General features: G+C 43.2%; 1 non-coding gene across 1 annotated transcript; it reads right to left on the bottom strand.

Moving 5' to 3' along the window:
- Positions 1-3092: 3092 nt before the first annotated feature.
- On the bottom strand, positions 3093-3165 carry Trnaa-agc. The gene has a single exon. It is a non-coding gene; the product is annotated as a tRNA-Ala (tRNA).
- Between the last annotated feature and the right edge of the window lie 18099 nt (positions 3166-21264).

The raw sequence follows: 21264 nt of genomic DNA, 5'->3' as shown, positions 1-21264 counted from the left end.
CCCTGTGTCTTGAGCTGTGCGTGGCACAGAGTTATGAATAGTATCTGTTCAGTACCTACTGAGCTAATGAAAGCAATAGTATGCTCCCCAGTAGAGCTCATCCATTCACACTTGTAAGAACATATTTGTATCTTACTTAAAATGTGCCTCTTTCCAGCCCTGAACATAGGTTAATCCTCTCATATAGATACTACTATTAGCATTCTAATTTCATAGATGAGGAAACTGAGGCAAAGAGGAGTAGGTAACTAACCTAAGGTCACCCAGCCTGGAAGTGTTAAAGCATTGATTCTTTTTTTAAAAAGTTTTATTTGTTCTTTTTTTAGATATATATGATAATAGAATGTATTTTGGCATATATATATTATACATGAAGGATAACTATTATAATTAGGATCCTGTTCTTGTGGTTGTACACGATGTGGAGTTATGCTGGTTGTATATTCAAATACAAGGCTAGGAAAGTTATGTCCAATTAATTCTGCTGTCCATCCTATTCCCCTCTCCTTCCCTTCCCTTCATTCCCATTTGTCTAATTCAATGGACTTCTATTCTTCCCTTTTCTACCCTCCCTTGTTGTGGGTCAGCATCCACATATCAGAGAAAACATTCGACCTTTGTTTTTTTGGGATTGGCTTAGTTCACTTGGCATGATAGTCTTCAGATCCATTCATTTACTGGTAAATACCATAATTTCATTCTTCTTTATGGCTGAGTAATATTCCATTGTGTATATATACCACATTTCCTTTATCCATTCATCTGTTGAAGGACATCTAGACTGGTTTCATAGCATAGCTATTGTGAGTTGAGCTGGTAAACATTGATGTGGCCGCAACACTATGGTATGCTGATTTTAAGTTCTTTGGGTATAAACTCAGGAGTGGGATAGTGGGGTCAAATATTGGTTCCATTCCAGGTTTTCTCAGGAATCTCCATACTGCTTTCCATAGTGGTTGCACCAATTTGCAGTCCCACCAGCAATGTATGAGTGTACTTTCTCCCCACATCCTCGCCAACACTTAATGTTACTTGTAGAAGCATTAATTCTAACACAGACAGTCTGGCTCCTGCATCTGTCCACACTTGCTGTGGCCCCATTTTCCTTCCAAGGTCCAACATTAAAGGTTCAGGTGCAGCTGTGGAGTGACGTGGAGTGACATGGAGTGAGCTGGCCAAGTTCTTCTGACTCTTCTACCCAGGACGCTGCTTTGAATGTTTCTTGCAGCCCTGTTGCATTAATAGCATTTCTCAGTGTTGAACTCTCATTATGAGTCAGGGGTGTGTGACTTTCCATCTTGTAGGGAGGATGAGACACAAACCCAAGTGGATTGAGGGTCGCATGTAGACAGTAGTTCACTTGGCCTGATAGTCTTCAGTTCCATCCATAAAGAAATGTTATGGGAATTCAGGGGAAAGTGCTGTTGCTTCCATATGTTGGGTTTAGAGTGAGCAGAGGGAAGAGCAGGGGCAAACACCCAAAGGGCCAACTAAGAAGATCCTTCCTTAGTTGCTATTCAGGGTCCCTCTCAGCCACAAAAATTCTTCCTCCCATGGACCAAAAGATATGCCCTTGACTCCTGCTCTATCTGCCCTTTCAGCAACTTAAAAATGCCATCTAGCACTTTGGTTAAGAGACCCTTCCCTGCTGTTTCCATCCGTGTTGTGAGCCCACTGATGAGCTACTCTGAACCTCTGTTTCCTCATCTGTAAAACAGAAGCTGATAGGATCTAGCTGAGCTTATGGGAAGGATCACAGGATCATGTATCTGAAGCTTCACCTGGGGCCATGACTGCTCACTAACCACGCTGCTCTGACCTACCCTAGTTATCTGGGTTCTGGTAGTGGTGACAGTCACCATTCCCTGAACTTTTATAGGACTCCATGGTCCCTTCCATGTGCGTGAACTCATTGGAAGTGGCCGCCTGCCCCTATTGAGTAAAACCATACTGTCTCTTATTTTCCCAGTCAACATTTTAATCTGATGAGTCATTTTGGTTTAAAATGGCCGGAAGGGCAACTTTGGAGAGAGAAGAAAGTCAGAAAGAAGAGTCTGGGGGGCTGAGGGAAGAAGGCAGGGCAGGGCAGGTGAACAGGTGGCCATCACTTCCAGGACCACCTGGCAGGGACCCCCATTTGCACGTCAACGCCTCCGTGCAGTATGGGGAGTTGGAGGAACTGCTCAGAATGACTGGGCCAAGATGAGGGTCTGAGGACTAATGTGAGCAGGGACGTCTGATGGGAGGGTTCCCAGGGAGACTCTTCTCAGGGAGACTCTTCTCAGGGAGACTCTTCTCAGGGAGACTCAAGAGTCATTTTTTTTTTTTTTTTTTTTTATGAGAAACAAGTTACATAGCATTTTGCAAAAATCATGGCCTGGAGTGTATTTGCACACACGAATGTATTGTATTAAAAAAACAAACAAACAAACAAAAAAAACTCAGGAAAGCTTTAATCACCTAAACACTAATTAAGTTGTCTGTGGCTTATTCTTTACCTGGCTACTGTTTTTGTTTTCATATATTAGGCTATCATCTATGTAACTCTCATTTCAATTCAGTGGTAATATCTCAGAGATATTTTCTATGCACAAATATTTTATGGAGCACCTACTGCATGCAAGAGCAGAGGCCTTGAGATCCAGGTTATACTTCTGGCTTTATCACTTAGTAACTGTGTGACCCCAGACAGTCTTCTGCCTCAGTTTGCTCATCTGCAAGATGGGTATTATGATGGTATCTACCTTCCAGGGTCATTATGAGCATTAAATGGGGTATTATGAGTAATGTGTTCAGAACGGTGTCTGTCATTATTATATGCTGGACACTGGCCAGTAGCTGGGGATAGAGCTTCACATGGGATGGAGAAGGCCCCTGAGTTCCTAGAGCCTGCGGTGCAGCCTGCGGTGCAGCAGAGACGCCAGTCATCCAGCCAGTTGTCAATACAGTGAGAAAGGGTAGCCACGGTGCGGTGCGTGGGAGTTACTGCAGGCTTCTGTAGACATACATGCTCCATATTTTCTCTTCCTTCTTTTTTTTTATATTTATTTTTTTTTAGTTTTAGGTGGACACAATATCTTTATTTTACACTTATGTGGTGCTGAGGATCGAACCCAGGGCCCCGTGCATGCTAGGCAAGTGCTCTACCACTGAGCCACAACCCCACCCCTCTCTTTCTTAATGGGCTGATTTGTTTAGCCTCATAGATCCCAGAATTGAAAGGGGCTTTCAAAGGTCACTTGTCCATTTCAGTGACCCAGCTAAAACCCACCCCTAAAAGCCATTGTGGTCACTTCCTTCTCTCACTCCATTACTACAGCAGAAGCTGCCGTCCCCCACAGTCTGGGGTGGCCTGCTCTCAAGGCCCGCCTGAGGAAGATGTTCTCCAAACTCATCTTTAGGAATGGAGCTGTTTCGTGTCCCCCTGAGATCCGACATCTTGGTTACTGGATCTGGGCATGGCCCCTTGCCCATTTACTGAACCTGTAGCTATTGGTAACTCTGTCGGTGGTCACCAGGGCTGTTGTGGGCAATGGGAAAAGGAGGGGCAGAAAGCAAGGGCCAGGATCAGCAGCTAAGACCAGCAGGACCCACTTGAGTCTTCTCAGCCTGTCCTCTGTCGACCACCTGCATGGCGGTTTCCTGGGATAATTATTTGAAATGCAGATCTGTGGAGAGCGGAGACAGAGAATGGGAGAAAAGTGCCTAAGATTGGGGTCTCTGATGACCTCAAGGCTGTGGCATGCTTGGAGCCTGGGGATGTTTTTGTGCAAAGGTGCAGGAGGCCTAGTTGCTATGGTAATGCCCTCCATGAGGAGGCTCTGTGCTAGAGTCTTATCAGCCTCGACCTTGATCTCAGGCCCTTAGCTCCTGGGAAGAGGAACTTTCTTGCAAGACAACCACAACATTTCACCAGCTCTGCTGCTCCTGAACCTGCCCGCCTAACAGTAAACAACGGACTTTCTTGAGAGCTACACAAAGCTCCCAACAACGCTCCCAACCATCTCTTTGATGAAAACTTGGGAGGGCGTTTTTTCTCTGGGGCAAGCTGACCATGGGGTGTCTTTGCGGCTGTGAGGTGCAGGTGTGTCTGACTCAGGGCAGGTTTTGGCTGGGCAGGGCGATGGTGTGTCTGTGTGCACGAGGCCTCTGTGTGTGTTGAAACAACTGAGAGATGATAAACTATTTTTAAGCTTTTAAAACTTTTTTGCACCTGTCCTTCTCCTCCAGCTCACTGTGTGTGACAGTGAATTTGAGAACTGGAACCTGTTTAAGGAGAGCCTTTTGTGCAGAGGGGCCTGGGGAGGAAGGAAGTGGGCCTCCAGATGTTTATTGGAGGTTTCCAACACTCACTGGCCGACAGCGGTGTGCTTGGAAGAAGATCACGGAGTGCTAAAAGACATTGTGCACATCTTTATTCTGTGACTCCAGAGTTGCCTAATATCTTCACTTCTCCAGTTGTACCATGGGCCCACACTCACTGCCATGTGCTGGCTCTGAGTTTTTTAAAAACTCATTTATTCATCATAGCCCTTCTATTAGCTGGGTGCTGTTACTGTGTCCCTTTCACAGATGAGGAAATGGAAGCACAGAGAGGTGAAGTAAGTTAGTAAGGCCACACAGCTAGATGATCGTTCCTGTTCATTCTGGCCCCAGAGACTCTTTCCTGTTACACACACTGTCACACTGTCATGTACACACGGTTAGGTAAACTTAGACATACATGTGGTGAAGTCCTGGTGGGCACAACTGGCTTGTGACTTGTTTTTTATGTGTCAATGTGGCTGGGCCATTTGTCCAGTTATGTGGGCAAACACTATTCTGGATGTTTCTGTGACAGTGTTTGGGATGAGATTAACATTGAAATCTGTGGACTTTGAGTAAAGCAGGCTCCCTTCCATCAAGTGGGTGGGCCCTGCCTAATCAATTGGAGGCTTGAAAAGAACGAAAACACTGACCCTCCCCAAGCAAGGGAAATTCTGTAACAGATGAACTTCAGACTTGAGCTGCAACATGGGCTCTTCCCGGGTCTACCACCGGCTGGCCAGTCCTGCAGATTCTGAACTTGCCAACTTCTATAAACGTGTGAGCTAATTCTTTAAACTAAATCTCCCTCACCCCTCCCCCTCTCCCCTTCCCCTCTGGGTTCTATTTTTCAGGGAAATCTCAGCTAAGGCATTGGGCTCCATGTTATTTTCAGAAGGACCACATGTGGGATTATCAGTGGCCCCGCCTCTGGGACCAACAGTGTGTTTCTTCACCTCCTAGTCCATCAGGGTCCAGGTCTTCTTTCTCATCTGGTCAATTCACCTCTCTCTCACTCTTACTTCATTTTTTAAAATTAATTTTTGAAAATAATTTATTGTTTTTTTTAAGTTATAGATGACAGTAGAATGCATTTTATACCATTAATTAATTAATTAATTAATTAATATGGTGCTGAGGACCCAACCCAGTGCCTCGAGGACATATGCCAGGCAAGTGCTCTACCACTGAGCCACAACCCCAGCCTAGTAGAATGCATTTTGACATATCACACATGCATGGAGTATAGCTTCCCATGCTTGTGGCTGTATATGATGTGGAGTTACCCTGGTCACGTGTTCATATATGAGCATAGGAAAGTGACATCTGATTCATTCTACTGCCTTTCCCATTCCCACCCCTCTCCCTTCCCTTCATTCCTCTTTGTCTAATCTAAACTACTTCTACCCCACCCTCCTTATTGTGTGTTAGCGTCTGTATACAGAGAAAACATTTGGCCTTTGGTTTTTGGGGACTGGCTTATTTCACTTAGCACGATAGTCTCTAGTTCCATTCATTTGCCAGCAAATGCCATAATTTCATTCTCCCTTTATGGCTGAGTAATATTCCATTGTGTATATATGCCACATTTTCTTTGCCCATTCATTTAGGTTGGTTCTATAGCTTAGCAATTGTGAATTGAGCTGCCATAAACACTGATATGGCTGTGTCACCGTAGTATGCTGATTTTAGGTCATTTCGGTATATGGTGAGGAGTGGGATAACTGGGCCAAATGGTGGTTCCATTCCAGGTTTTCTGAGGCATCTCCGTACTGCTTTCCAGAGTGGTTATCTCACTCTTACTCTTGTCCCCATTCTACCTTTGTATCATCATCCAACTTGTTAAATTCTTCACCTTTTTTTTTTTAACCTTGATCAGTGAGGACTCATTTCTGCTCTGAGTAGCTAAAAGCCCTGCCAGAATGGCTCAGTGGGGAAGGAGCAGTTTCCCATGTCACAAGAAATCGGGAGCTACGTAGAGCACTGTCCAGTGCTGGGCACCCGCTCAAGAACGACACCCAGAACCAGCTCCTTCTGGCAGCTTCATCTCCAGGTGTTCCGGCTGTGTTCTGGGAAGAAGGGGTCTGGAAGAGAAGGAAGAAGTGAGAAAGGTAAAGAGCAACATGGTTACATTTTTGAGTCTTTCTCTGTTTTTGGAGAGGGGGTTGGGGGAGGAAAAATCTTTTCAGGGACTTCTACCTGCTTTTCACTGGCCAAAATATTTCCACTTTGCTTCCTTGAGGCACAAAGAATCTGGAGCTGAGTGCTTTTCTTTCTGGACTCTACAGCAGAAGAAATCAAATCATAGGTGGGTTCAGAATATGGGTGTTTAGTGCAGGCCTTGGCAAACGTTTTAGTAAAGGGCCAGATAGTATAAACACTTCAGGCTGTATGAGCCATGCACTCTCTTTTGCACCTGCTTAGTTCTGCCATTGAAGCAGGAGAGTAACCACAGTCTTCAGATGAGTGGGTGTGACTGTGTTTCAATAAAGCTTTATTAACAACAACAGGCAATGGGCTGCATTTGGCATGGGCCATAGTTTGCCAACCTTGGCTTTTGTGATTCAAATTACAGTATCTGGCGTTATCCCAAATCTTTTGACTAAAGCAGCTTTCTTGCCGGGCTCAGTGTCACTTGCCTGGTAATCCCAGTGGCTTGAAAGGCTGAGGCAGGAGGATCACGGGTTCAAAGGCAGCCTCAGCACAGTGAGGCACTGAACAACTCAGTGAGACCCTGTCTCTAAATAAAATACAAAATAGGGCTGGGGATGTGGCTCAGTGGTAGAGTGCCCCTGAGTTCAATTCCCATAACCCACAAACAAAAAGCATTTTTTTTCCTCACAAATTTGGGTGCAGACATCCCTGATAAATGAGAGGGGAATGTATATGACAAGACAATTTGGTGACCCCAGCATTGACTCTGATGGCTGACAGCCTTCTAGGGGGGCCCCTTCCTTCTGCATAGCTTCCCACCTGCCCCTCCCCAAGTCACAGATCTGGTGGAAGAGTTGACAAAGGGGTATTCACCTAGGAAATAGTGTATCAAATGCTATAACTAACTCTAAGGGCTGAATGGGTAGGTAGTATTCATGAAGCACCACAAATATCTGTTTCTATATTCTTGAGCTCTCTGGTGCTCAGAGAATAAAGTAATAACAGATGTTTAAGGTGAGGGTTAGAAAAAGCTTCTCTAATTTTCCTGGCCTGACAAAATTTCAAATTTGTATCTGGCTTCACCTTTGCTAGAGTAGAACCAGCATCAAGACAGTACATATTATATAATCGCACATCAAACCTTTGTGTTTATCATTAAAAATATGGCAACATCATTGCGGTTATAAACAGAGTTACCTAGGAAACCAGTTTATCATAATTAGCTACTTATTCCCTCTTCTCTCTCCCTCCCTCCCCCTCTCTCTCCTTTCCACCTGAGCTTTCTTTGGGCTGAAAGGTATGATAAGCTGTTATTGGCCTGGGCTCCATGGCTAATTAGGTCCTAATATTGATTCATAGAATCACATTGCTCTTTTCCTTTGCTATGCTGAATGCATTGTCTGTGCTTATTAAAAATAGACACAGTGATGGGACAGTTGGTTTATTATATGTGCTTTAAATTGTTTCAATAACTGTCCCCTAGGGCAGTAGTATATAAAAACCCAAGACACCGAAGATAAAGACTTTTGGTCTATGAAAGATTTGGGGGCTCTTTCTCTTGCATTAAGAAATGCTGCAAAAGAAATTTTGCTTCCTGAATGAGGTTTCCAATCTTCTAGAACTTTTCCCATTTTTTCAATAGACAACATGAGCTAGTATCCAGACTCTACACTGATATCCTGGAGCGGAAGTCTGCAAACTTTTTCTGAAAAAGGCCAAAACGTAAATATTTTAGTTTTGGCCAGACACATGCCCTCTATTATAACTATTAGATTCTGCCTTTATAGCAGGAAAACAGACATAGACAATACAGAATGAATGGGTGAGGCTGTGTTCCAATAAAACTTTATTTATGCAAAAAGGTGGTGGGCCAGATTGGGTCCACTGATTGCAGTTTGTTGATATCTGTCAAAAGCCTAGGTTCCTAACTTAGGGAATGCAGCCACAGGTGCGCCTTTTAGAGTGGGAGAAATAACTGGGGAAGACAGACAAACCATGTGCTCCTACTCAGCTGTCTTCCATGGGGGGTCTCTGCTGTCTTGTCAATCTCTCATTAAGAAGGGAGGCTTCTCCATGAGGAAGAATGAAATGATGGCATTTGCTGGTAAATGGAACTGGAGACTATCGTGCTAAGTGAAATAAGCCAATCCCCCCAAACCAAAGCCTGAATGTTCTTTCTGACATGGTGATGCTCACACGCAATAAAGTGGGGGAGAGAAGAATAGAAGTTCATTGGATTAGACAAAGGGAATGAAGGAGAGGGAGGGGGATGGGAATAGAAAAGACAGTAGAATGAATCAGATGTAACTCTCCCATCTTCATATGTGAATACACGACTGGTGTAACTCCACATCATGAACCATCACAAGAATGTCCATGTATTTATAATATGTCAAAATACACTCTAACATCATGTATAACTAAAAAGAACAACAACAACAACAACAACAAAGTGAGGCTTCTCCTGGAGATTCCCCACAGAGAGGTGGACTTGGGATCAGGTGACCTAGGATAGATCTCCACTTAACCCAGTGACATTTTCTCATTTGTATCCACTCTGCTTACCCCAAATAGCCGTGAGACTCAAGGGAGACAATTGGGAAAGGGCTCTGTGGGCTGCAAACCTCCAAGCTACATAATCAGGGAAGGTGTAGCTTTGACCCTTCAGTTACATTACAGCTTGAACTCACCCTACCTTACCCTTCTGGGAATCTGTCCAGCCTGAGTTTTACTCTCTCCAATGGCTGAGTTCATGGTCCTCAGGGTAGCCTCTTCCTGAGGGCAGTTCTGGTTGTTGGAATGTCTTACTGATCTTAAGCCCAAATCTACCTTTTTGTATCTTCCATCTACTGGTTTTGGCTCCATGCCTTAGCATTTTCCAGAACAAGATTAAGCTCTTCATCACATAATAGCTCTCTGGATATTTGAAGATAGAGGTTGTGGTCTCCAAATTTTCTCACCAGGATAAACATTAGCAATTCCCCAAATGTTTCTATATGACATGGTTTTGAATCTTTTCAGCATTCAGGTTGCTCTCGTGGGCACACGTTCCAGTTCTTCAACATCCCTCCTAAATGATATTCTCATAATTGAACACAACATTCCATGCATGTTTTGCCGAGTACAGAGTAAAGTTGGAGCCTCACCTCCTTTGTTCTAAATTCAGTGCTTTTGCTAATGCAGCCTAAGGTCACATGGGCTCTTTGGGTGATCCCATCACAGCTAGGATTTAAGGAGCTGACACTGACTAAGACCTTTAAGTCTTCTTCTTATATACTGCTGCTAAGTCACAGCTACCCCATTCTGACCAGTGCAGAGTAGGGATTACCTGGATTTCCAATAAAGATGCAGTGGCTGGATTTGGTTCCCTTTTAAACAAGGCCAAGGTCTTTTTGAATTGTGATTGCATATCTTTTGCAGTCTTTTTGTTTTAATGAGAATGCTGACTGCAGTGTGAAATCAACCACCTAGCTTCCCACAGCCTCCCGTGAGTCCTGCTGTCATTGAAAATGGCCAGCACACCAGTGCCACTACTTGACTTAAACTGGTCCATGGAAAGACAGGGGCATATTCCAGAATGCAAATGAGAGCAGCCTTGCTTCTTCTTTGAGAAAGTCTAGCTACGGACAAATGTCAGCCAAACTAAGCACGGAGCTTATTGACATAGTTTCTTTGCAGTTTGCAGATAAGCAGTACCTCTTAGACCACATTTGGCTAGTATGGTTCTAAATGACACTCTGAGATCCTGAATGAAACCTAAACTGGTTTAAAGAGAGTAGAAGAAGAGACATCTTCGAAAATACAGATGGGCCTTGGTTTATGATGGTTTGACGTCCAATATCTCCTTCTTTCCTTCTCCTTCCTTCCTTTCTTCCTTTTAATTCTAGGGATTGAACCCAGGGACACTTAACAACTGATCTACATCCCCAGCCCTTTAAAAAAAATATTTTATTTAGAAACAGCATCTCGCTGAGTTGCTTAGAACCTCACTAAGTTGCTGAGGCTGGTTTGAACTTGCGATCCTCCTGCCCCAGCCTCCCGAGCTGCTGGGATTACAGGCATGTGCCGCTGTGCCCAGCTCAATATTTTCAATTTAGAATGGGTTTATCAGGACATAACCTTATTGCAAGTCAAGGAGCAGGTGTAGTAGAAAGGATTCTGGACATTCTAAGTTGAGATCCTTATGGAAAACCTCTCCAGACAAAGGATGGATATTAGTGATTATTCAAGTGTACTAAATATTATTGGTTGATCTCTTATGAGAGGCATTGCTCTAGCCACCAAGGGGTTACAAATTTAAATGACATGCATCGAGCCCTAGTTGGGGAGCCTTAAATGCAAACAAATACAAATTGTGGCTTAGGCTGCTCCTCCAACATCTTCCTTCCCTTTGACCTTAGCATCAGAATCCTGATTATATTCACAGCAGCAATGTGCTCAGGTAAAAAAAAATCTCATCCTGGAATTCCTGGCAGTTAGACTTGGCCATGTGATTGATTTCCAGTGATCCTCCTGTGTCATGAAGAGCACCTTAGTCATGGGAGTTTTCTGCTGGAGGGGTGCTGAGTAGAAAGGTAGAAGCTAGATCTCTTGATGTCTTTGTAGAACTTCCAGTTCTGCTCAACAGTGGATTTCGGTTACACGAGAGACTAATTCCTAGGTGTGTTAGCAACTGAACCTCATCCTAAGTGAAGGAGCATTTGATACTTGGAAAGAATTGCTGCACGGACCATAATTTAAAATGTGATATTGACTTAGTGGAGGAGGTGGGAAGGCAGATATTTAGAACTCAGGTTTTGCAAACTGAAAACTGGCGACAGTTGGAACATTCTTGGAGTACTTGAATGGTTGCCTGTTGTAACTTGGAAGCAAAGCACAAGTGGACTGAAGCTGTGGCTTTGGGACGAATGGCAGGAAAAGCTCAGGACAGTCAGTGGCTTGCTGACTCTTTCTTGCTACTTCTGATGAAGTCCTACCAAAGAGAACCAGCCAGGCTGGGAACAGACAAGGGAGAAACACTGCTTTGCTTAGGGGCTGCTCTCTGCCTAGTATATGGAAATTCATAGAATTTGAAGTTTTGTCGGCTTTTCTGCTGTAAGCTGAAATAGAGGAGTTCCAGCGGCTCCAAAACAAACACCTTCACAGAAATAGCCTCGTGCCTCTCCTGGTAAAGGATTAGGGATGTTGTCTTCTAGAGTTGTAGACTGCTGCTAATTTTTTTATTTTATTTTTCTAGAGACTAAGCCCTTTTTTTTTAAGCTTCTAAGATTTTATATTTTCTGTTTGTTTAGTGGAACTCCATCATAATTGATCCATGTGATCTGGGAGTGGATTGTAAAAGTTTTCTTTCATGATGCAGAGGAGTTGGTTCATCATCCTCTGGGCAGAGAGATGGCCTGATAAGACCCGATAACAGTGCATTTAGGAACGTAAGGAGAGGGCAACCTCCAAGATAGTATAGTTCAGGTTATAAGCTATGAATAAGACCTATTTCTCCATACTGTATTAGTTAGCTTTACGTTACTATCACAAAATACCCGAAATAATCAACTGAATAAGGGAGTAGGGTTTTTGTTCTGGCTCATGGTTTCAGGTTTTTCAGGTTTCAGTCCATGGTCACATGGTCAGGTTATGGTCCTATTGCTTTGGGCCTGGGGTCATGGTGGGAGAGCATGGTGGAGGAGGGCTGTCTACCTCATGGCAGCTGGAAAGCTGAGAGAGAAATAAAAAGGGAGTGGGAGAGGGGAAAGGGGTTGGGAACCCAGTACCCCCTTCAAGACCATGTCCTTACTGACTTAACTTCCTTCCAGGAGGCCCTGCCTCCTATAGGTTCCACCACCTCCCCACAGCTTCAAGATCAAAACTTTTTGGGCTCCTGACATTCTACCATTATACTGTGTCCCTTCAACTATTTGAATGTATTTCAAATGTTGAAAATCTTAATAGATTTCAAATAGTCAGAGTAGGGCATGGACACCGGAATGCTACAGTCCCTAACAGCTGCCAAAGACCCACCCCAGCTCCAGGGGACCAATTCCTTGGGGTGGGGCAGAGATGTCAGGGGCTGGGAAGGGCACAGAGAGGGAATGGAGGGGTGTCATAGAGAAATTGAGCCAAGCTGAAGGTCAATGGCACAGCCTGGGATACTAGGACACGGGGTGTGCTTCTCAGTGAAACCCCTTCCTTAGGGATGAACCTTCTGCGTGGTATCAGTGAAGTGGAATTTGATCCCTGTAGACAGCTGAACTTGAAAGAACCAACAAGGCTCCTCATGGGAGCAAATGCCCGTTTATTGAGGAACAGCTCTGCATATTTATAGAGCTGGGGGTGGTTTAACAGTTGGCATGGGGTGCTTTTTTATTGGTGGGTAAGGATCAGGTGAGCAGCAGGGCTAGTCTGATTGGTGGGTAAGGATCAGGTGAGCCAGCAGGGCTAATCTGATTGGTGGGTAAGGATCATGTGAGCCAGCAGGGCTCACCATTGGACAGCTCTTCTTGGGGGATGGGGAAGTTAGTCTTTGGAGCCGGGGAGACTCCCAACAGAACTGAACATTTTTGGCCTGGATTATTTGTTTGGCTGTCTCCATCGATCAAATTAACTGGATCATTGCCAAATCTCTTCTCAATTGTGCTCCCCCAGGCAGCTGGTAAGATCAGCAGGATGGGGTGGGGAACCTCCAAGGACAAGTCAGATTAGAGAATGAGCACATACCCATGATGCAGTTGACCCAGGGGACTGTCCATTTAATTGGGGATGGAAGGGGTTGGGCTAAGTGATATCTGTGCCTCAGCCCTCTTGGCTTCTCAAGAAGGAAAATGCACTAGTGATGTGGCCTGCCTTGCTCCAAGGATTCCCCCCACCCCACCCCACCACTGTCCCAAGACCAGAGAGTGTCCAAAGCTTTCTAGGGGAACTGTTCTGATTCTGTTCCTACTTATCATGGTGCCTGATAAGTATGGGAAACATCCTTATTTGGGAAACAATTTTGTGAGCAGATGAATTTCTTATCTCTAGTGTAGTCTTTTTCTGCTGCTATGATAAAACACCTGGGACTAAGAAATTTATAAAGAGTAAAGTTTCATCTGGCTCATGATTCTGGAGGCCGGGAAGTCAAAGAGCATGGTGCTGATAATGTTCAGCACCCGGTGAGGGCCTTCTTGCTGCATCATAACATGGTGAGATAGACCAAGCATATGTCCAGTTCCATCATGGTGGTCTCACCTGATAACCTTATCTAATCCCAATCACCTCTCAAACACCGTCACCCCAAATACTGTCAATATATTAACATATTAACTTTGGGGATGAAGTTTCAGTATGGATTTAGAGGGGACTTTCAAACCATGGTAAGGTCCAAGAAAATCTTAATGAGGCTGTGTAAAAGAAGGGGAGCTAGTTTTTCTTCATGTTACCCCCTTCTTTAGGTGGTTGGGACCCAGAGTCTGACTTGTAGCAAGATATTTTGGACCTTACCTGTGTCTCCTCTCCTCAAACACGATTCACCTTCTTTAAGAACATGGATCTTCTGTTGGTCTCCTCAGCACTTCGTAGTATCTGGCACATAATCAGTGCTGGGTGAGCTGTTGGTCAGTTGCTTGATTTGATGGTATTTATGGAGCATTGATTGTATGCTTGGTCTCTTTTTCTGGGGAGTACAAAAATGGCTAAGCCTAATCTACGAGGATCCCTGCATTTCATGGGGGACAACAAAGGATTGCAGTGCACTATGGGAAGAAAGAGAATATTTTGAATAGAAGAGTGATGGGGGTATACAAAGATATTGGAAATCAACAGAGTCTCACTAGCTGGAGGTCTGGGTGGGCTGAGGAAAGTAGGAAACCATTTTGGTACCATTCAATAGACAAGAAAACCCAGGTCAGAGAGATTAAATGACCTATTATATGACTTGTACAAAGTCATCCTGCTAGCAAGAATTAGAGGTGGGATTTGCTGAATTCCTTTGTACTTCTAGTTTGGTCCCCCCACCTTTATTTTTTAATTTGAGGTATTGGGGATTGAACCCAGGGCCTTTCACGTGCTAAGTAAGTGTTCTACCTCTGAGTAACATCCTCAGCCACCTTTTTTTTTTTTTTTAATTCTTTTTTCCTTAGTTGGTTCTTTTTTATTTTTCTTTTAACAAACTGCTTTTGTTTTATTTCTTTATTTTATGCGGTGCTAAGGATCGAACCCAGTGCCTCACTTGTGCTAGGCAAGTGTTCTGCCACTGAGCCACAGCTCCAGTTCACCTTTATTTTATTTTGAGGCAGAGTCTATCTGAGTTGCCCACGTTGGCTTCAAACTTGCAGTCCTCCTGCCTCAGCCTCCCAAGCAGCTGGGATTAAAGGCATGTGCCTCTGTGCCCAGTTCCACTCTGGCCCCCTTTTAGTGGATACATCTTGGTCTTTGGTGGTAGTACACAGATATCAGGTATCTGAATGGGATAGAAATTTCAAGCGAGTGCCCTGAAGCAGTCTGCAAGTAAATTTGTTAGAGTCATAGGATTAATGTTGTTTTAAAATTTTAATCGTGGTAAAACAAACCAACAAAATAAGAAATGTATCACTTTGACCTCTTAGAAGTATATAGTTCAATAGCATTAAATATGTTTACATCATTATGCTGCCAAACCCCACAAATTTTTCTTCTCGAAAAACTGAAATTATACCCATGAAAGGACAACCCCCAGACCGCCCTCTACCCTGAGCCCCTGGTGACCACCATCTTACTTTCTGTCTCTATGGACTCAACTACTGTAGGTACTGCACAAAAGTAGGATCATGTAGTCTTTGTCTTTTTTTGGTGGCTGTCTTATTTCACTTTGCCTCATGCCTTCCAGATTCATCCATGTTGTAGAAGTGTCAGAATTTTCTTCCTTTTTCAGACTGAATAATATTCCATTGTGTGTACAGATCACATATTTTTTTCTCAAAATTTTAACTTGTCCTTTATAGATATACATGACAGTAGAGTGTATTTTGACATGTCATACATACATGGAGTATAATTCCTCATTCTTGTGGTTGTACATAATGTGGAGTTACACTGGTTGTGTATTCATATCTGAACACAGGAAAATTATGTCTGATTCTTCCTACTGACTTTCCTATTCCCATCCTCCCTCCCTTCCCTTTGTTCCCCTTTGTCTAATCCAATGAAGTTCTGTTCTCCTCCACTTCTTATTGTGTATTAGCATCCACATATCAGAGAGAACATTTGACTTTTGTTTTTTTTGGGATTGGCTTATTTCACTTAGCATGATAGTCTCCAGTTCCATCCATTTATCAGCAAATGCTATCACTTCATTCTTCTTTATGGCTGAGTAATTCCATTCATCAGTTTAAGGACACCAGGTTGGTTCCATAGCTTAGCTATTGTGAACTGAGCTGCTATAAACATTGATGTGGCTGCATCACTGTAGTATACTGATTTTAAGTCCTTTGGGTATATGGTGAGGAGTGGGATAGCTGGGTCAAATGGTGGTTCCATTCCAAGTTTTCTGAAGAATCTCCACACTGCTTTCCATAGTGGTTGCACCAATTTGCAGTCCCACCAGCAATGTATGAGTGTACCTTTCCCCCACATCCTCGCCAACATTTATTGTTACTTCATACCACATTTGTTCATCCAATCATCCTCTGATGGACAGGTGTCACTTCCATCTTTTGGCCATTGTGATTAATGCTGCTATGAACATGGGCTTGCAAACATCTGCTTACATCCCTGCTTTTCTTTTGGGTATGTTCCCAGAAGTAAAAGTGCTGAATCTTGGTTATTCTTTGTTAATATTTTGAGGAACCACCATACCATCCGTGCACAAGGGGTCTAATGCCTCTACATGGTCTTGTTATTTATGGAAGTCTTTTTTTTTTTTTTTGTCAGTAGTTATTCTAGTGGTTGGCAACAAAATCGATATTTAAATATCCAGGACATTTCACATAAAGATTCAGCTCTCTGCCTTCACTTGGCTGTTTTGCGTAATAGCAATGCGCTGATGATGCCCGGAGGCAGCTGCCTGTCCTGACATGGGACTCGGGCTTTCCGGTGCGCTGTATGGCAGGCTCACCTCCTCCACCCTTCTTCTGACCTCTTTAGGCATTTGAACTTGGGAGCCTGGAATGGGGGACCAGAATGGGGACCCTTCCCCACTCTTCATCCCCAGATGATCTTAATGAGCTTATTATAGTAGACACAGGGCTAGACAAGGAGCCAGACATTTCGGGCTGTCATCTCAGCTCTGTGATTTTGGGTAAATCACTTTGCCTCTTACTGTGAAATAGAGCTGTGCTCTCCTCTCTGTGCTGCTTTCAGCACTCTGTGCCCAAGGAGGAGGAACCCAAATGCGACCAAGATCCAAGGGCAGGTGAGGTTGCGATGAACGAACGGCGAGGGCCTGTAGGGGGCGCTGCTGAGGGAGCGTGTCCCCCTCCACCAGGGCCCGGGCGCCCGCCTGCCTTCCAACAGGACATCTGGACGTGGTTACTGGCAAGCATAAGGCTAGTTGCTGGTCAAATGCCCCAAACAGTTGCCTTTGGGTCCATGGACAAGCCACCAGGCAGGTGGGAGATGGGTGCAGGAGGCTCCCAGAAGCTTGTCGACAGATTCCTTGCGCTGCACACATGGTCTGGTCCTGAGGGTCTGTGAACATCAAGTGGCCCAGGTGGCAAGGGGGAGCAGGCTCCGCCTCTGCCTGTCTATCCAAGCTCTATTCTGTGTGAGTTCGGCAGCAATTGCCCTCAAACCATTTCTGTTGGACTCTCTCTCTTGGGAACTTCTGCTTTGTCATTTAAAATAGTTTGGGAACTTCAGATTTAGCCGAGTGTCAGAGCAGTTTATTTGGTCTGTAGGCGTTTTTGTTTTTAAAATTCATGACAAGTTCCTCGCAACATGTTTTATTATATTTTCACCACCTGTTCTACCTTGGGGGTGGTATTAAAATCTGGGACTATCTATCTGTCTTTTTTTTTCTTTTTTTTTTTTTAAGTTTGCCATTTATATATGTCTTGCCATTTATATTTGTCTTGCAAAAACACACATGCACACACAATGTAAACTTTAAAAAATATTTTTTTAAAATTATATTTTCTTTTCCCTCCCCCTGTGGCTTAATTGACTTTAAATTGTGGTTGTAATGTTGAAGGTATAGGTTTTGGCAGGCTAATTATGGAGTTTTAAATGATAAATTTGTAAAACAAATAGATACACGGGAAACCCTTTGCTTGTATAAAGTGCTATTTCTGCAAACATTAATAGGAATATATATATATATATATATATATGCATATATATATATATGCATATATGTATATATATGCATATATGTATGTATATATGCATATATGTATATATATATATATATATATATATATATATATATATATACACACACACACACACACACATATATCCCAAAATTTAATCCTCTGAGGAAAAAGCATTTGATAGCTTTACAACTTCTAGCTTCCACTGAAGTGGAAAACCAGGAGTCGGGTGCCCATTTGACAGAAAAATCAAATCTCTACAGAGATGTTTAATAAGGGTAGCTGAAAGGCAAAGTTGAAGGAGAAGAGTCCATCCCCAAACTCTTAGCATTCATGTAATTATTTGCAGTATCAATGTCAGCCGGGATAAGGGACTAAGAAATTTTATAGCATTATTCTATTTCCTTTTTCTTTTTTTTTAAATATTTTTTAGTTGTTGATGGACCTTTCTTTTTTATTTATTTCATGTGGTGCTGAGGATCAAACCCAATACCTCACCTGTGCTAGGCAAGTGCTCTACCACTGAGCCACAACCCCAGCCCCCACTGAGCCACAACCCCAGCCCTCTATTTCCTTTTTCTATAAATGTAAGTACCTTGCATTTAGATTTAATAATGGTCTCATTTCGTCTTCTGGATCCAGCTGTGCCTGAAATCTAAAGTTTCAAGTTATGTCAGTCAAATGATCTTTGGCGTCTGTTATTTAAAACTTATGCCCTCAAAAGCCCACCCTGCTAGTTAAGCTTTTAAATAATTTATGTACTTAAACTTGACATTAAAAAAGATGTGAGGTATTATCCTTTTCATTTTTTTAACAGATGAAAAAACATATGCCTGCAAAATATCCTATTGGTAATAAAACCAGGTCAACAGGTAATAAGGCTCAAAAACAATCAAGCTTCTCTTTGCAAAAAATAAATTATAAAGTAGCCTTCTGTATTTTTCATAATATCATCCGAAAGTGCATCTCTTGGGCTCCCCACATGGTGCCCTATCACATCCCCTTTGCTGATGATTGCAAGGGGAATTTGTGGCACGGAGACATTGACTCTTCCTTTCTCACTGCGGAAACCAGAACCTTCCAAAGGCAGTGAGGGAGCCCTCTCTCCCCTCTGTGGTCCTCCACTGTCCTTGTTTCCCAGGTGGCTGGTAATACAGGGACCAAGAAGAGCAACATGTAGAAGTGGAATTTGCAGAACAGTGCCCTGGAATAGATGTAAAACCAGGATATCCTCATGGTCAAGAACACGACTTCAGTGTCATGTCAACCTAATGGAAGCAAGATATTTGACCCTGGTGAGCATCAGTTTTACCATCTGTAAGTGGGCATATTATGATTGATAGTACATGCTCAATAAAGAGCCATGCAATTATTCCCTAAAAGTTTGATAGAATAAATCTGGAATCCCATGCACGACACAGACAACCTCAGGCCCTTATAATAAAGTCTCCATCTTATCTAGCCCATTGAATTGTATTTACTTATAACCAAAAGAATCCAATGGGGTTCCTAAGGCTAATTAGCATATTCAAGACTTTGAGGAATCCACTAAGAAAGCACATCAATTACTTTTATTTGTCCCAATGTTTCTAAATTTGACTTTCTTTTCTTACTTTTCTCTTCTGCTATTTTTTTTTTTCTTCTGTAGAACTAGGGTCCAGTGGAACACACTTTGAGAAACCCTGGGGGTTGTACCCTGTAGTAATTAAGGGGGATTCATTAGACCACCACTAGGGGGTGTGCCAACCAAGTATTCTGATTCTCAGAAAAGAGGGTTTGCTCTGGGCTTCCAAAGAATAGAGCTTTTGACAGCTCCACTCGGAGAAAAGACAGGTCCCAGGAGAGGTCAAAATGGCAGTAGTTTTGAGGAGAAAAGGAAGAAAAGAAATGGTCAAACCATGTAAAAAGATGGGGGAGATTTTCCTGCTCTTCCTTTCTGGTAAGACATGCAAATGGCTGGCCTCGGGATAATGAGTCAGTAGAGACTTTAGAGTGACTGGAATGGGAGGTGTGGTCTGAAGACCAGGCTGGCACCGGGCTGTGGCCAGCAAGGGCAGGGCCCATGGCAGCACTTCAGAGGCCTTGAGGTCCTGAGCCCACCAGAAACACCACGATGTGGAGGGAGCATGGGAACATTTACCAAGACTGTCTCCAGGAATTTTGGTTTCTGTCTAATATGAAGATTTACTACTACTCCTGCTGCTACACACACACACACACACACACACACACACTCCACACAACACACACACAAAGTCAGTAAATGTATATTTTCTGATAACTAAAGTTTTTCTTTTAATTATGGACAAAGTATGTATATTGTGTGTAAGTGAATTAAGGTGGTAGATTTGGAGATAGACACTGAATGCCAAATAATAAAAATGTTCATCATGGGAAACTTGGGAAAATAAAAAAGGAAAAAGAAGTCACCTAGAATCATACACCCTACCCCCCTTCCAATATTTTACTATAATAGGAGAGTGTAGAGGTCATGGGGTGTTTGAGGGAGCACATACTGGTTAGTGTTCTTTTGGTTACTAGTAAATACAATTTAAAGGGCTAGAAAAGATGGAGACTTTATTATAAGGGCCTGGGGTTGTCTGTCTCGTGGACCCCAAGAGCAGAATTGTGGCCAGGTCTCAGACTCAGCAAGACAGGGGACTGGGGTGCTGTCAGGATATTCCTTCTTGGCCTCCTGCTTCTTCTTGCCTGCATTTGCCTCCTCTCCTCTGTCCTTACTTTGATCTGCTGCCAGGGTCTCTGGCCCACAGGGCAGGACACAAGGGCCTGCCTCTGCCGGCCTCTAGGCACTCTTATCCTACCGTGTCTGCTGCTGGAAAGAGAAAGATTCCCTCAGTCCCAGTTTCAGAATTAATGGAGAAGGAGAGAATTGTCCTGGCTTAGGTCAGATGTCCACCCTGGACCCGTCCACTGTGGCCGCAGCCATATTGTGCACATCGACTCCTCTTGGAGGAGTTGCAGATCTTGGTCTGTAAGTGTGTGTGTGTGTGTGTGTGTGTGTGAAAGAGAGAGAGAAAGAGAGAGATGGGGGGATGTGCAAAAGTTCCTGGAAAAACTGGAAATAGAAAAGGGGGAAGGAGATACTGGCAGACATAAGAATATCTAGTACTGTATATATTTTCCATATTTATATAGCTGAGATTAAACTGTATGTAAGCACATCCTGTTTTAAACCAAACATTGTGTCATTGGCAGGTCCCTAGTCCTTAAGATCCTTGTAAATAGCATCTTGAATTATTGCATTCTATTCAATTATTTGGATTAACTTAACAAATTCCCAATTATTAGATATATAGGCGGTTCCCATTTTTAAATACCTTTTATTTCTTTTATTTATTTTTATGTGGTGCTGAGGATCGAACCCAGGGTCTCGCACTTGCTAGGTGAGCTCTCTACCACTGAGCTATGACCCCAATCTGGCTGTTCCCATTTTTAGAAAAATTTTTGGTATTAGGAATACTATGATGAAAGAATTTTTTTTTCTGATTGCATGCAAAGATTAAATACATTATTGTAAATAAAAAAA

This window comes from Marmota marmota, unplaced genomic scaffold, assembly GCF_001458135.2.
Source record: "Marmota marmota marmota unplaced genomic scaffold, marMar, whole genome shotgun sequence".
Classification (NCBI taxonomy): domain Eukaryota; kingdom Metazoa; phylum Chordata; class Mammalia; order Rodentia; family Sciuridae; genus Marmota; species Marmota marmota.
This window is presented reverse-complemented; position numbering and strand designations above follow the sequence as displayed.